We start from the raw sequence: 16,682 nt of genomic DNA, 5'->3' as shown, positions 1-16,682 counted from the left end.
TTGTCCAGGGTTTTCAAAAAATCTTACCCAAGTTTATCATGAGTACTAATTTTATAAGTTCACGTATTTTTCAAAATGTTGAAAATAGTTTTTCTTGGTATATTGGATCTCAATAAATCATGGTTATACTAGAGTTCTCTTTTAAAATAATGAGTTATATTTATTGATGTGAAGCTAGGTTCTTTTCCAGTGTTCAAACCAGACCTCAGACACCTATTAGCTGTGTGACTCTGGGCAAGTCACTTAACCTGTTGCAAACAAAACAAATGTTAATTTTGAAAGGTGTATTCTTCACAAAGGATTCAAAAGAAAAGAGACAACTGGGATCTGGATGAGGGGAGAGACTTGAGAAGAAGTGGAACAGAAACAGAATGCTTCAGTTATAAATCACTGGTTTTGTTCCCATTCCTTGTCTTTTTACCACCTTTTTCTTTGTAAAAGAGTGGCGTTGGCCATAACCACAATCATAGGAACTGATTCAAATACTTAAGAATAAGAGTCATCCAATAGATACATAATAGTCAAAGAACATGAACAGGTAGTGCTCAAAGGATGAATTCCAAACTATAAACATATGGAAAAAAATGTTTCAAATTGCTAATAAGTGGCTACTTGATGGTACATTGGGTAGAATGCTGGACCCGGAGTCAGGACTCATTTTCCTGATTTCAATTCTGACTTCAGACAATTACTAGCTGTTATAATCCTGAAAAAAGGCAAATCCCTTAACCCTGTTTGACTCAATTTCCTCATTTGTAAAATGAGCTGGAGAAAGAATTGGCAACACATTCCAGGATCTTTGCAAAGAAAACTCTAAATAGGATCATGAATAGTCACACATGACTGAAAAACAATAATAAAATTTTTTTAAAACAATCTAAAAATCACTTTACATGTGTCAAATTGTCAAATGTAACAAAAAAGGAAAATGAGAATTGTTGGAGGTGACATAGAAAGAGCATGCTAAAGCATTGTTGGTGAAAATAGGAATTAATCCAGCCATTTTGAAATGAAGTTTGGGACTTTAACCAAAAAGTCACTGAACTGTGTAGTGATGGCCAACTTGCCACTAGCAGGCTTATACCTCAAAGAAACTAATAAAGAATAAAAAGGACTTATATGTACAAAAATCTTGATAGTAGCACTTTTTGTTGCTACTTTTTTCTTGTAGCCACTTGTTCCATGAAATGGAAACTAAGGGTATGCCTATACATTGGAGAATGACTAAACAAATTATGGTTATGAATGTAATGGATGCAGAAGGAAATAATGGAAGAGATGACTTCAGAGAATCCTGGGAAACCTTTTATAAACTGATACAGAATAAAGTGAGAACAGGAGAGCAAATGATAAAATAGCAATAGCATTGTAAAGGCAAACAACTTTCAAAGAACCCTGATTAAAACTATGCCCAATTATACCTTTTGGACTTAGGAAATATGTTATCCAATTTCTGACAGAAGTGATTGACTCAATATAGGGGAAGGGGTATATGTTTTCACACACGGTCATTTTGTATATTTGTTTTTCTTAATTATGTCCACAATTTTTTTTTTTTATGAAAGAGGTTTGAGGAAGAAGGAATCTTAACAATAGTGATATCCCCCAAATTAAGAAAAGATCATCAAAACTTATAATAATAATAATAATTTTCTTTGATTCCCACAAATTTTTTCAATGAAAGGGGTTTGAGGAAGGAGAATCTTAAACAATAGTGATGTCCCAAAAATTAAGAAAAGAAAAGATCATCAAAACTAAAAAAATACACAGAAAACAGAAAGTCAAAAGGAAACACAGAGAAAGAGGACAATTTTGACAGTAACATGCAATTTATTGTATATTTGAAAAGAAAGGCAACATATCTGAAATGTGGTTTCACACGCAACAATAAAGCATTATCAATTCACTTAAGGATTTCAGGAGATTATTTAGCAAAATTACTGGATAGGATAGATAAACAATTTTATCTGTTGAGTTAAACAAAGTAAAGGCAAATTCTATTGCATATACCACCACAATTCCAAAAATAAGTTATCTGTGATCCTGGAACTCCAAAGTTAGTGTATAAGATAGATGGCAAAGACATTCAAAGATTTCTCTACAAATTTTATTCATTCCAAAATAGAACCACCAAAAGTTCTATTGTTTAGATTAAGTTTCTGACCTACATCAAAAAAGATGCTGTGCTATTTGAACAAAGAATGCCAATTGTAATGTTTTTGGTTGGTTTTCTGGAGGTCTTGGAGCAGCCTTCTTTTCAGTAATCACCATGAGAACAGCCAGGTGTTAAAGTCCCAATCCTTTTATTATCTCCTTCACAATCTAGTTTCTTTGCCTGGGGCCCAGGCCAGCTTTCTGGATAGCCTTTCAGACCAGCCTTGGTCTCAGTTAGACCTTGGTCTCACCACGGTGCTGTGAGATGAAGTGAATGAATCTGGCTCTGAGGCCCTGGGCTTATGCTTCAGCCTCCTGCCACCACAAAGGTGGAAGAGGGAATAAATATGTCTCTCCTTGGCTCCGAGAGCTTGAGCTCCCGCCTTCAGTCCTCTTGTCTTCTCTGGCTCTGACTCTGGCTGAGTTTGTCTGAGCTTATATGCTCTCTTATGATTACATTATCATAGATGTGAATCTTGTAGAACTACATTAAGTACTGAGTACATATACTGAACTAGACAATTATTAATCACCATGCTAAATTAGATAACCATTGTTATTTATCAATTCCACTGACTTAACACTTTGTAAGAATCCTTGTTTTAAGTACAAGAGTTCTGTTCCACAACTGCCAATAGCATACAAGAAACATCTTCTGTTAAGAAGATTAGTATTTGACAGTACCATTTTTCATGATGGATCTTTTTTGACAATCATAATATTTCTATAATATGAAAATATGCACAGGGCAGTGATGAATACAGAATTTCCCAATTCTAGCTTTAGGATGATATATATTTATGCAGTATTATTTTCTGGTAATTTGAACCTACTGAATCTGCATAAAATTAAGACATTATTAGTTTACTTTTACTGGGTATAAGCAAAATTATACTATTCAACAATTTTTTTATTAAAGATTTTTATTTTCAGAACATATGCGGGGGCAGTTAGGTGGTACAGTGGATAGAGCACCAGCCCTGAAATCAAGAGGACCTGAGTTTAAATCTGACCTCAAACACTTAACACTTCCTAGTAGTGTGATCCTGGGCAAGTCACTTAACCCCAAATAGTAACCCCCCCCCGCAAAAAAACCCCAAAAAACATATGCATGGATAACTTTTCAACACTGACTCTTGCAAAACCTTGTGTTCCAACTTTTCCCTTTCCCTCTTTTAAGATCTCTTTGGGATGGAGACCCAGTAGAGACACTGCTGGGTCAAAAGGTATGTATATTTTGATAGCCCTTTGAGCATAGTTCCAAATTGTTCTCCAGAACGTCAACTTTATTGGTAAAACAAAAATCAAAGGGCTTATAGGAGCCATTATGATTTCATATGGAGCTTCACAAATGATTCTAGGCATCTCAAGTCTAATTATTGGTATTTTCACTAATTTTCCTATCTTTTTCCAATCCCTCATGGAAGTTTCTGATATTTTCTATTCCATATTCTCCCAAATACTAGACACTCTTCCTGTTTGTTTCTCTTTTTATAAGATGACAGATCTTTCATTCATTCTTTTTTTTTTTTAATGGTTTCTTCTACCTCTTTACTCACCAAAGGGATATAATTTCTCTCCAAGTAGAATAGTTTGAGAGTTGTGTTTGTATGGAATATATTTTAGGATAGAAAAGCAGTCAGAGGAATATTGTTTTATAACACTTTTTAAATTTCCATTTTATGTTCTGTCTCCTTGTCTGCCCCATGACTAATCCCAATACTATGGCCTAAGAAGAGTTCAGCTGATATATACATGCATGGAAAGTGTCCAAAAAAAACCATCATAGATTTTCTAGGGACAACCAGAGATCAAAAAATGCTGCCTCTTGGAACCACCTACAAAACAATATTCTTCACTATCATAGACCTAGAGAACATTGGGCTCATGAAAAGACTGTTTTTTTTTTTTTTTAAGAAACTAATACTGATGGCCAGTGTTGTAGATTTCTTTTAAAAATACATTAATAATCTCACCTTTTAGGTCCTTTTTAGCTCTAAAATTGTAGGAATCTTTGATTCTTATAGTATCTGTGAAAGGTTATCCTTTTATCATGATGGAGAGAGGATGGTGAGTGATCATTAAAGTATGTTAACACATTAAATAGCCATCAAATGGTGAAGCTTAAAGTGATTTTGTTTTTAAAATATATTAATATGCTTAATGAGATCCACCCAATATGACTATATAATGAGTCAATTATGAAAAAATTATAAAGCAAAATGATTTATCTGTTTAATTTAATGAATAATAAAGCCTGATCCATTTACTAGTATTTATAAACACATTAATCATGTCATTCATGGAACCTTTGAATTTGAACTCTCCAAGGGAAACTAAGCAGTTAATCATCAAATAATATTTATTAAATATTCCTCTAGAGGAGTTAGCCTCTCAACTTGATAGATAAGTTTTTGTTGCTTCCCTTCTAGCTGTTCCTAATTCTTTCATTCATCATTTGAATGCCATCAGGAAAGCCATTACTTTCTTGTTATTGCTGTTATTCAGTTGTTTCAGTCATATCTGACTCTTTGTGACCCCAGTTGGGGTTCTTTTGGCAAAAACACTGAAGTGGTTTGCCCTTTCTTTTTCTAGCTCATTTTATAGCTGAAGAAACTGAATTGATTTGCACACAGCTAGTGTCTAAGGCTGAATTTGAACTCGGGTATTCCTGATTCCAGCTTTGTCACTCAATGTGTGGCATCACTTAGGACATTTTGCTTAGATTATTTTCTTATGGGAAAACAAAGGGTCAAATGGTTGTAGATGATCAGCAATTAAACAAGAACTTAATATTCCCTTTCCTTAGTGTTTTTTTCCTCCTTGTTAGTTTTTCTTTCTTTTTAGAGGGAAAATATTGCAATGTTGGGAGAATAGAGTTGTTTTAGGACTATTTATTACATAATACCTTGCATTTTGTACAGCCTTTTGTTTTGTGAAAAATTGTTAGTCGAGGGAAACTGCAAAGGTAGAAATACAATATTCTTGTCTCATCTGGTAATAATATCTTTTATCTTTCCTGACTCTTGAACAGAGTATATATAAATTGGCACATAAAAGTACCAGAATTCACAAATCACTTTGTCAGTATAAATAGCAGTTCATTCTTTGGTTGGGCACATAAAACAGAAACTTCTTGAATCCTTGATAAAATGATAAAGATGAACTACTTATCAAAGATAAAAAAGGGGTGAGGACGTGATTCATAAGATTTATTACATTTTCTTACCCAGTAGAATTTAAAAAGATAAAAAATTTTTGCTTTATAATTTTTTATGATTGATTCATTACATAGTCATATTGGTGGATCTCATTAAGTTTTATAGATCCTTCTCTCTCTTGTTATTCTTGTTTAGAAATTCTTGTTACTTTTCTATCTTCTTGAAGAAAGAAGAATTTGATCATCACTGCGTTTGGCCTAGCATCATGTTCCCCATCTGGTGTTTGGTGAATCTTGCTTGTAGGTTGTTTCCAACTGCATTTAGAATACCATAGGATCAAAGCTTAGTTAGGTAGTGCATTAAATAAAGCTCTGCATTTGAAATCAGGAAGACTGAGTTCAAATGCAGCCTCGCACATTAACTAGCTGTGTGACACTAAGCAAGTCACTTAACACTGCCTTAATTTTGTTTGTTTTTGGTGAGGCAGCTGGGTTAAGTGACTAGCTTAGGATCACATAGCTAGTAAGTGTCTGAGGCCAAATTTGAACTCGGGTCCTCCTGATTTCAGGCTGGAGCTCTTATTCATTGTGCTGCCCCTTGCCTCAGTTTTTTCATTGGTAAATTGAGCTATCAAGGAAATGGCAAATCACTCCAATATCTTTGCCAAACAAGCAAAGAAACAAAGAAACCTAACCCCAAATAGGGTCATATAGTGTTGGACATGGCTGGGTGTCTACTACTACTTGTACCAAAGTTGCTCTTGTGTTTTTGGTAAAATGGGGTCACTATAAGATGAATCTGGCTAATTAATACACTTTTATTTGGAAATAGGGGTTGACTGAGAAAGGAGACCAGAAATTCTAATTTAACTATGTTGTAGCTGCTTCTGATGCGCTGTACAGATAGGGGACCATAGGATCATGGATTTAAGATCAAAAGCAATTTTGGGGAATATTATATAGAACATAGCAAGATATAGTAGTCTTGTCACTGGAGTCAGAGAACTATGTTTCCTGACTCTAATGATGTTGACATGTGAGAGCGTGCCACTTAATTTGTCTGGGTTTCCTATTCCTCATTGGTAAAGTGATGGTTTTGAATGCAGAGACTGGGTTGAGGAATTCAATTGCTGGAGAAGGCAGAAAGGAATGGAATTAGACGCACATGTAGAGCAGTTGCAAGAAGGATCACCTTGTTATCAGATATTGCTTCACTCTTCCATATCTCCTCCTCTTCTTCTATTTTTTTTTTATTAAAGCTTTTTATTTATAAAGCATATGCATGGGTAATTTTTCCAACATTGACCCTTGCATAACCTTTTGTTGCAAATTTTCCTCTTCTTCACTCCACCCCCTCCTCATCTAGCAGGTAATCCAATACATGTAAATATGTTGAAATACATGTTAGATCCAATATGTATATACATATTTATACAGTTATTTGTTTTGTGCAAGAAAAATCAGATCAAGGGGGATTCTTCCATACTTCTTGAGCAACCACATGGCAAGCCCTGCTGGGCCCAGGACAGGTATTGATTGCTAATCTGGTTCTATTCTTCTTTTCAGAAATACTCATGTCTTAGTATTTCAAGGATTATTGCTTAGAATTCCATTTTCATTCTTACATGGACCATTTCTTTTATAGATATATGTAATTTTGTATTGAGCTAAGACATTTCTTATTAGTCCATGTCTTTAATACATCTTAGTTTATCCTGGGTTTGTGTATTTATAATTGAGCTAAGCATTTCCTCTATAATTCATATATCTCACAGTTATTTTAAAATATTATCTCATAAGCTTTCAGCATCTTATATGAAAATGTTTTATAAGAAAAATCAGCTTGAATAGATGTCTTAGGAACTAGAGAAATGTGACTGTAACCACATCCTTAAAATGATATGGAGATGGGAAGCATCATCATTGGCACACATGACTCCTCTATGTCATGTCATTCCCAGAAGAATTCTGATGAGTAGTAACTTCCAAATGACTCCATTAGTGATGACTTTGATTATAAGGTGACACCATAAATGAATACTCTCATGTTACGTCTTTATAAATAAATAATTACTAAGAATAAGTGAGGTACTATGTATCAGTTTCATATTTGATATCAAGATCAGGAAATTGCTTCAGAAAGCAGATATTTTGTTAATTGATGCTTCCATCCTCCTTTCTACCATCATTCATTTATTCAAAGCCTTTAAAGTGAAAAGATTATAATTGATTGTGCTGGATCAGCTTTTTGCTAATGTAAAAGATATTACCACTTCTATTCCAGGGAACCAACAAAGAGTCAGATTTTCTATGTCTTTTATTTTTAGGGGTTTTCATCCCCTTGACCTTCTTTCTCCAGAATCAGCAAGAGCTAGGAGTAAAATTTCTTTTTTTCTCCCTCCTTTCCTTCCTTCCTTTGCCCTTCTCTTTCCTTTCCTTCTCTCCTCCATCTCTTCCTTCCTTCCTTCCTTCCTTCCTTCCTTCCTTCCTTCATTCCTCTCTTCCTTCCTTCCTTCCTTCCTTCATTCCTCTCTTCCTTCCTCCCTCCCTTCCTTACTGTTCTTAGTGCTGAGGATGTAAAGGAAGATAACAGACAGTCCTTGTTTTCAAGGTGCTCATAGTTAATGACAGAGACAACATGCAAACAGTTATGCACAAATAAGATATAGAGTTAGAGATAATCAGTAGAAAGAAGGCATTAGAATTAAGAAAGCTCGTTTGCAAAATGAGCTGGAAAAGGAAATAAACTATTCCAGTACCTTTGTCGAGAAAATTCCAAATGGGGTCATGAGGAGTCAGACATGACAGAAAAATGAGTGAATAAGAAAAAAGATTTCCTGTAGAAGATGGGACTTTAGTTAGGACCCTTGCCAAACACATTCCTCTCTTTTGCCGTTCCACAGTGTCTGAAATGTCCATATGAATTTCTTTAGGTACAAACATCAAATGTCTCAGTTAAATCTCTATATTCTTTAATACCTGTGTGATCTCATTAATCTAGGCACACTCTTCAATAATGCACATTGCACCCAGAATGCTTTATAAATTATTTACTAGAGAAACTATAGAATGAACATAGGGGAGAAAATATAGATGTTTCAGGATTTGTACTATTTAAGAGAATACCTGTGTTATCAATGAGAGCAAGGATCCATTGAAGTAATGCTAAAACCCATATTGATGTGAACAGCAGGATGTGATTTAAGTAGTCAAAGGGTTGCTTAAGGACAGTGTGCACATGGGATGGATGATAAGGAGGGAAAACTTTTCTAAATCATAGTTCTGCCCAAGACTTACTTTGAAGATAAGGACCCAATGAGATTTTCTTTCCACATCTTAAAATGTCTTTATTTTTTTTTAAAGTTTATTTATTTATTAAGAAAAATGAAAAATGTTTAACACAAAACCTCATTAAAGTTTTCTCTGCTGCCTCATAGTAACATGCATCATCATCCGCTCTTGAAGGCAATGACAGCAATGCACACATGCTAATAAGGCCTACAAGCTATAAAGATTTTAAATATGCTACTGCTGATTGACTATGCTATTATCTGAGGGAAAGCCTACCTAAGTTTAGAAGATCTCATTACAAGGTTGGTTGCATACAGATGACATTTTGTTATTGTTTTTGTTTTTTAGCCATGGTAACTCCCAAAATGATGTACTAAATCTTTAAGAGGTTTCATTCTGTGCCAGTGGATTCAGCACCAACACTGGGAAACTAGAGATGCTTGAAACATTCAACAAAATGTGAACATTTAGGGATGTTCAGTGATAGAGTATTTTTATTTCCATAATACTAACAGAATAAGTAATTCCACCCCATCCCTCAACAAATGACAAAGACCTAAGTTCTGGGTGTCTGGAAATTGCTACATTTAAATTGTGATAAAAAGAGAAAGACAGAGATGTCAAGCCATTTAGACTCATCCAAAGTAATCTTTCATAGCTAATCAAGAGACTTGAAAACCCTTATGACCTCCTTGTCCTTAAATATGAATTACAATCTAAAGTGATCTTCTGAGTCGTTAATGAATGGAATTTTAATAGGCTTTTCACTTCAGAAATGGGAGGTTTACATTTCATTGTTCTAAATGGGTCTTCTGAAACATTTTATTATTGTATGAAGAGCTTATTGCTGGGTTAGTATTTTTAAAGAATTTTTTTTTTGGTAGGCCATTTACAATTTTACTTTTAAATGGATGGGTCAAGGCAGGGGACTTTGGCAAAGTAGTAAGACTGATAAAATGTTTTGATGAAATCTTGAAAAAACACAAATGCATTTGTTTAAAATAAGTTTGTACTTTGCATAAGGAGAATTGAATTACATTTCAAAACCAATGTAAGGCATGTATATTACATGAGGGCTTGCCATGAAAGTCAAAGGTAATGTCTTCTTTCCATAAAATAAAATATCATTCTACTATAGAAACCTGAATCAGCCAAGACTAGAGAAATGTGGATGTAACCACGTCCTTAAAATCATATGGAGATGGGAAACATCATCGTTGGCACACATGACTCCTCTATGTCATATCATTCCCAGAAGAATTCTAGTGAGTAGTAACTTCCAAATGACTCCATTATCTGTTTCCTCTCCCTTCTCCCCCACCAAGATATTTTCTCTCTCCTTATAATGGGGAAAGCTAGGTTGCTTGGTGGCTCAGAACACTTGTTCGGGAACCAGGAAAACCTGAATTCAAGTCTAGGCTCAGACACTTAACCTGAGCAAGTCATTTAATCCTGTTTGCTCTTTCCTCCTCTGTAAAGTGAGCTGGATCAGGAAAGGGCAAACCACGTCAGCATCTCTGCTAGGTAAACCTCCCAAAGGGTCATGAAGAGTTAGACAAGATTGAAATGTTTATATAACAACAAGAACAACAACAAATACTTGTAGTGATTATAAATTACACCCAGGGTTGATTGATTTTTTTTTAATGCTTTCTAAGCAGACACACTGTTGTCTAAGAAATAATTTTCTTTTGCAATGGAAAAACAAATATACTTTCTAATTCTGAAATTTTAAAAGACATGGGTGAAAGTGATAGTCCTGTTACTGATGCTTGTATGACTGGGAAATTCACTTGTCTACTTTCTCTAAAATAAGGCAATTGGATTTGGTAATTTTTAAGGCTTATTCATCACCTCAAAATTGTGATTATTAAAGGCAGATAGGTGGTACAATATAGAGAATAATGGACCTGGTAGAAAGAAGACCTGAGTTCAAATCCACCCTTAGTAATTTATTAGCTGTATGATACTGAGCAAGTCACTTAACACCCAAGTTTCCTCATCTACAAAATGGAGATAATGGTAACACCTACCTCCCAGGATTGTTGTGAGGATCAAATATTTGTGAAACATTTTATAAACCTTAAAGTGATATATAAATGCTAGCTATAATTATTAAATCATTTATTAAATATTTATTATATGTCAGGCATTTATTATATTGCAATCATTTTTGAAGTGCCTGCCACATTCTAAGAGCACTATGCTAGATGCTGGGGATAAAAGAACAAAAGAAAATTGTTCCTGCCTTCAAGAATTCTAATGACGGGATTGCAATGAGTCAACATAACATATTTTTAAAAATACTTTCTGGCAAATGAAAGTCAGTACACAATGATGAGTGGAGAGATGAAGAAGAGCTCCATGGAAGTGACACTTGAATTAAGTTTTGAGTGAAGTTAAGGATTCTAAGAGGCAGAAGTTAAGAGGAAACGCATTGGAGGCAAAGTGGTGATGGAGGGAGTGGGCAATATGTGTGAAAGCAGTGCCATGGCATAGTATATATTCTATACTGTGTACAGAAGTTAGGAAATAGAGTGGAGTGTAGAGAGTGTGAGGGGAAGTGATATGCAGTCATTGGGGAAAATTGATTGGAGGCAGAGGATTGCAAAAATTTTGAATATTAAATAGAAGATTTTTTTTTTTTTTTTGGTGCTGAGGCAATTGGGGTTCAGTAACTTGCCCAGGGTCACACAGTCAGGAAGTGTTAAGTGTCTGAGACCAGATTTGAACTCAGGTTCTCCTGACTTCAGGGTTGGTGCTCTGCCCACTGTACCACCTAGCTGCCCCTTGATTTGTTTTTTTCTTGATGAAATAGAGAACTATTTATTAAAGGTTCTTGAATAAGGGATTAATATAGTTGCAACTGCTTTAAGATAGAAGAGGGAGAGATTGAAGACAGAGTGATGAATTAGAAAGCTTTAAAATAATCAAGGCAAGAGGTGATGAGAGCCTGAACTAGTATAGTTGTCACATGGATAGAAAGAAAATGATGGATTTCAAGTGTAGTGAAAGGAGAATTGACAGTAGTAGTTAGCAACTAATCAGATATGATCAGAGGATGAGGGTAGGGAAGAGAAAAGGAAGGCTGTAAGGTTGTGCATCAGGTTGGTATGGTACTACCCTGGAAAGAAATAGGGAAATTAGAAAGAAGAGTGGAATTGAGAGTTATTGAGCTTGTGATGGCTAAAGGACTTCCATAACAATAGGCAATTGGCAATATGGAACTGGAGGTCAGGAAAAAGCTGGATTGTAGGCTCTGTGTATATGAGTGAGACTGGAATTTGAGACCTATTTTTTTATGATAGTTGGGCTCTCAACTTTTGCACAAAGTTTTAACTTAACCTTATAATTGAAAACATTTAACATTTTATCTAAAATCAACACAGTTAAAAAAAATCTTTTTTTGGGATGTGTGTGGAAACAATTCTAATTCGAAGAGAATTTGGAATTCTAATTCAAAGAGAAATCCAGCTTTTGTGGATGAGCTAAAAGCAACCATGTTCCAAAAGGGAAGTGCTTATTCTTGCTAATTATATTGTTGAATTGTTTTTCAATTGTGTCTCACTCTTTTTTTTAGCCCATTTGGAGTTTTCTTAGCAAAGATACTGGAATGGTCTGCCATTTTGTTTTCCAGTTTATTTTATAGATGAAGAAACTGAGGAAAACAGGATTAAGTAACTTGACCAGGGTCACAGCTAGTATGTATTTAAGCCAGATTTGAACTCAGGAAAATGAGTCTTCCTGACTCTAGGTCCAGCATTCTATCCATTGGGTCACCTTGCTGGCACTAATAGTAGCTAGAAGGAAATTTGTAGTCTGTTAAAAGCTTCACTAAAATAGTGAAATGGTTTATTAGCAAAGGTGTAAAATGATTTTCTTAGCAAACATCTTCAAAATTATAGTAAGCATCAATTTTCCTAGAATGATCTGGAGACAATTCCTACTAGAATCAGGAGTTGTACCATTTTCTTCAAGAATCCTTGCCAGAATCTCTGAAGGAAATGAGAAAAGAGAATTGAAACTGATTATATTGAAAATATCCTTCTGGTGAGGGTTCATTGATATTCTCCTCCATTCAATGCTTATTTTCTGATTAAATTAAATGGAGAGGAGCAGTTGTCAACCACTAATACATGGGCCTTCTTTAAGAAAGAATTTATGGATAATGTTGTTGTCTTGCCCACCCCCACATTTCCCCCATTTATATGACTGCCAGATGATTTCCTTTCTGTTAGTATCCAACTTCTACTCCTTTTGTGATCTTAGTTCTATTCTTATTTTCCCACTGAAAAAAATTGAAGACATCTACATTTTTCCTTGAGTCTGAAACCAATCAATAACTCAGTCATTCACCTCAGGCCCCTCTATTCTCTCTCCTCTTTCCATCTAAGAGTTCCTCTGTATTAGTCTATCACCTCTCATTCTTTACTCATAAAGGGGTCACATTTTTTTCTCCTAGAAATATAATTTATTTTTCTACCAGTTTACCTGAATTTTTTTGCTAATACATTTAACTTTTTAGAGTTATTAGCCAAATTTATAATCTCAATATTTCCTAGATAATGCATGTTTTTCCTCCCTCCCTCCCTCCCTCCTTTTTTCCCTTCCTCCTTTCCTCCTTCCTTACCTGCCTCCCTTCCTTCTTCCCTTCCTCCTTCCTTACCTCCCTCCCTTCTTCTCTCCTTCCCTTCCTTCCTTTTTTCCCTCCCTTCCTCCCTCCTTTCTTTGTATTTTATTTTTTCCCACCAATTACATATAAAGACAATTTTCAATATTCACTTAAAAAAAAGATTTTGCATTCCAAAAATTTTAATGGTCCCTTTGTGATGCAGATCTAGTAGTGGTATTGTTGGATTAAAGGATATGCATAGTTTGAATGTCCTTTTGCGTGAGATCAGTTCACAAATTCATAAGCAATGCATTTGTGTCACAATTTTCCCACATTTTCTCCAACATTTTCCTTTTGTGTCATACTAGCTAATCTGATAGGTGTGAGATGCTTCAAATATTTTGTAGTAATTTTTTATCTGTTTAGTTTCTTAAAATGTGGTATTCAGATTTTTTAATTAGTTTTTTTTTTTCTGAATCATCATAATCCCGGTGTAATGAAGGTCATTCCATGGGGTATGCTTTTTCTTGTTCTAAATGACTACAGAGGGGCTTTGGAGCTTATTTGGGTCTATGTATAATAAAGAGCTTAAATTTGGAGATGACAGAGTTCCCCTTGGATGTGACCCATCCTTCAGTAATCTCTTCTTTTCCTGATGTACATAATGTCAGGACTATCTTGAGCTGTTTCCTGAGAGGATATATGTGGGAAGGGTCAGCTTGCTCTACTCCCTATCCTAGTATCCATCCAGTCATAAATGCATCGCATTGAAAACACATATCTTGTTTAGGCAAGTCCAAACCCGAGTTTGGACTATCTCTTTTGTATTTGTTCTTTCATCGTCTTTTGGGACTGCATCGCTATCCTAAGATAAACATTTCCAGGTATGAAGGCATCAATGTGAATGGGATATATTTGGAAATTCTAGATTCTATCAGCTCAGATCTGAATGGTAGCAAGAGAAGGACTCTTTTCCAGTGTTTTAGGATAAAAGGATCACCAATATGAAAACTGGCACAAATCTGTTTCTTTATACCATGAGAAACAGGCATTATTGTTTAGTCAGTGGACTTGAAATGAAATGTAAAATGATTAATTAGTTGTGCTCCAAATTACTCTATATTTAGGTAGGTTTAAGCATCAATCTCCTTTTTTGCCACAACAATAATAGCTTGCTGTAACAGCAAAAATTTCTCTTTACTTAATTTTAGTCTCAGTGTCTGCACACTTACCAGTCTTTTATGTTTAGCATTTTTTTGTGGTCAGGAAACAAATATCTGTCTATACTTCATTTTTATGTTATGTTGATTAGCTCTCTACTTTTGAGGGAAATCCTAGGAGTGAGTCATAAGCCTAAATTTTAAAGAAATTCTTCCCAGAGTACCATGGTGGTAGTTTAATGAACTGAAGAATAAGAGAAAAAGAGAGCTTAGCTTTTTTTTTCATTAGAAGCCAGACTACACCTACAGATGAACCCATTTTAGACAATTTGCCTGGATCCAGAGCAATGAAATAGTGAAATGGAAGAAAAAGGACAGCAAGCCTTTCCTCACTCCAAACTCCTATAAAAATATCTAGAAAATGAGCCAAACTGAATCCCAATGGGGAAATCCAAGAAAAAAAATGTCACAGTGAGTCATTATTCCAGCCCACATTGCCATTGAGAGACACTGAAGTTTGCAGATACTGATGACTAGGTCTGACTGAGAGCTCCTTAGGTGAAACACTATAGTATGGAAAGAACCTATACATCAGATAAGAGGTACCACAGCTTTGACTTTCACTACTCAGTTTGGGGCCACATATATATATGGCAGATTGATGAGATCTGTGACTGGGAATGGCATTCAAGAGTCAGAAGTTGTCACTGACCCTGGGCTGTGTACTAGAGAGGAACAAATTTAGAAACAAGTGGCAGTGCTGTGGCTCAGATCCCTGAAGTCAAGTGAGAGTTCAATTCTAGCTTCCAACTCAGTCTGAAGCTTAAAGAGGAATAACCAGGGCAGGAATTCCAGACCAAAGAGGAACCTTGCTGAAGTAGCAGAACTTTCAAGATGGCTAACAGTGTTTGAGTCCAGAGCAGAAGTGCCCCTTAAAGGAGAAATGGGTTGCACAGTACTCTAATCCCATGAACATTTTTTCTTCATTTTCACATTTAGATTATCACCACACTGTTTCTTTAATTTTTATATTCTAGTTTTATACAGTTGTTTTGTCAATCATACCTTTAAAAAAGTTATATGACTTTTTTCTCTTTCTCTGCATTTTATATTCTAATTGCCATTTTCTTTCTCAGAGAACCTAATATTATAGTGTCTCTGTCTTTTGCTATAAATTCACAAGTCTGTTTAGTCTTGCTGATTTATTCCTCAGGGACTTTAATTTTTGTCCATATTTCTTTGATACTTTCATTTAATTCTTTGATTTTTCTTTAGAACAATTTGGAAGATTCATAGAATTGGATTATTGGAATTTTACAGAGATCTTGCGGATTGTGTGTGTGTGTGTGTGTGTGTGTGTGTGTGTGTGTTTATGTAAGAGAGAGAGAGCAATGGGCTTGGAATAAGGAAAACTCATGAGTTCTTCATGAATTTGAATTTTTCCTCAAAGACTTACTAGCTAAATTATCAATTTATGTGATTATCTTCTTGGCTATAAAAAATCTTCATGAGGGCTATTTATGCATAAATGTTTTTTGTTGTTGTCTAGATTTAAGAAAGTGATGGAGAAAATGTTAATAATTCAGATTAAACTTAAAAATGTATTATACATATATACTTTTTTTCAGAAGAAACTAAACTTAAAACTGTGTCATATATTTAATTTTCCCCCTGAAAAGATAATCGTTAAATAGGCATTAGCATATCCTTGCCCTAACTAACTCTTATTTAGGTATCTGATCTGATTTTCTTCTATTTTTTTTTCCTTTTCTCCTTTTTATAACATGATTTTTTAATATTCAGGTCACATATATATTTTGAATTTACTGTGGTATTTGGTGATAGATGCTATTTAAATCTAATTTCTGTCAAACTACTTTGTAGGTTTTATGAACATTCATGTCAAATAAGAAATTCTTCCTTAAGTAATTTATGTTTTCAGGTTCACTGAACAATAAGTTATTCAGTTCATTTTTTAAAAATTTTAAGTCAACTGATTTACTTTTCTGTTTTTTAAACTTTTACCAAAAAGTTTATATGATAACTATTTTATAATATAATCCAAGACCTAAAAGTGCTATTCTTCCTTTGTTCCAGCTTTAAAAATCATTTTCCTTGCTATCCTAGGTATTTTTGTTTCTCCAAATGATTTATTATTATTATTTTGTCTAGCTCTGTAAAATATCCTTTTGGTAGTTTAATTATTATAGTATTAAATCTATAAATTAATTTCAATAATGTCATATTTTTATTATGTAAACATAGACATACAAACACTCCATTCAAAAACAATGAATATCCTTTG

The sequence above is a fragment of the Sarcophilus harrisii genome, chromosome 2 (assembly GCF_902635505.1).
Source record: "Sarcophilus harrisii chromosome 2, mSarHar1.11, whole genome shotgun sequence".
In the NCBI taxonomy this organism is placed as follows: Eukaryota; Metazoa; Chordata; class Mammalia; order Dasyuromorphia; family Dasyuridae; genus Sarcophilus; species Sarcophilus harrisii.
Note: the sequence above shows the minus strand (reverse complement) of the source record.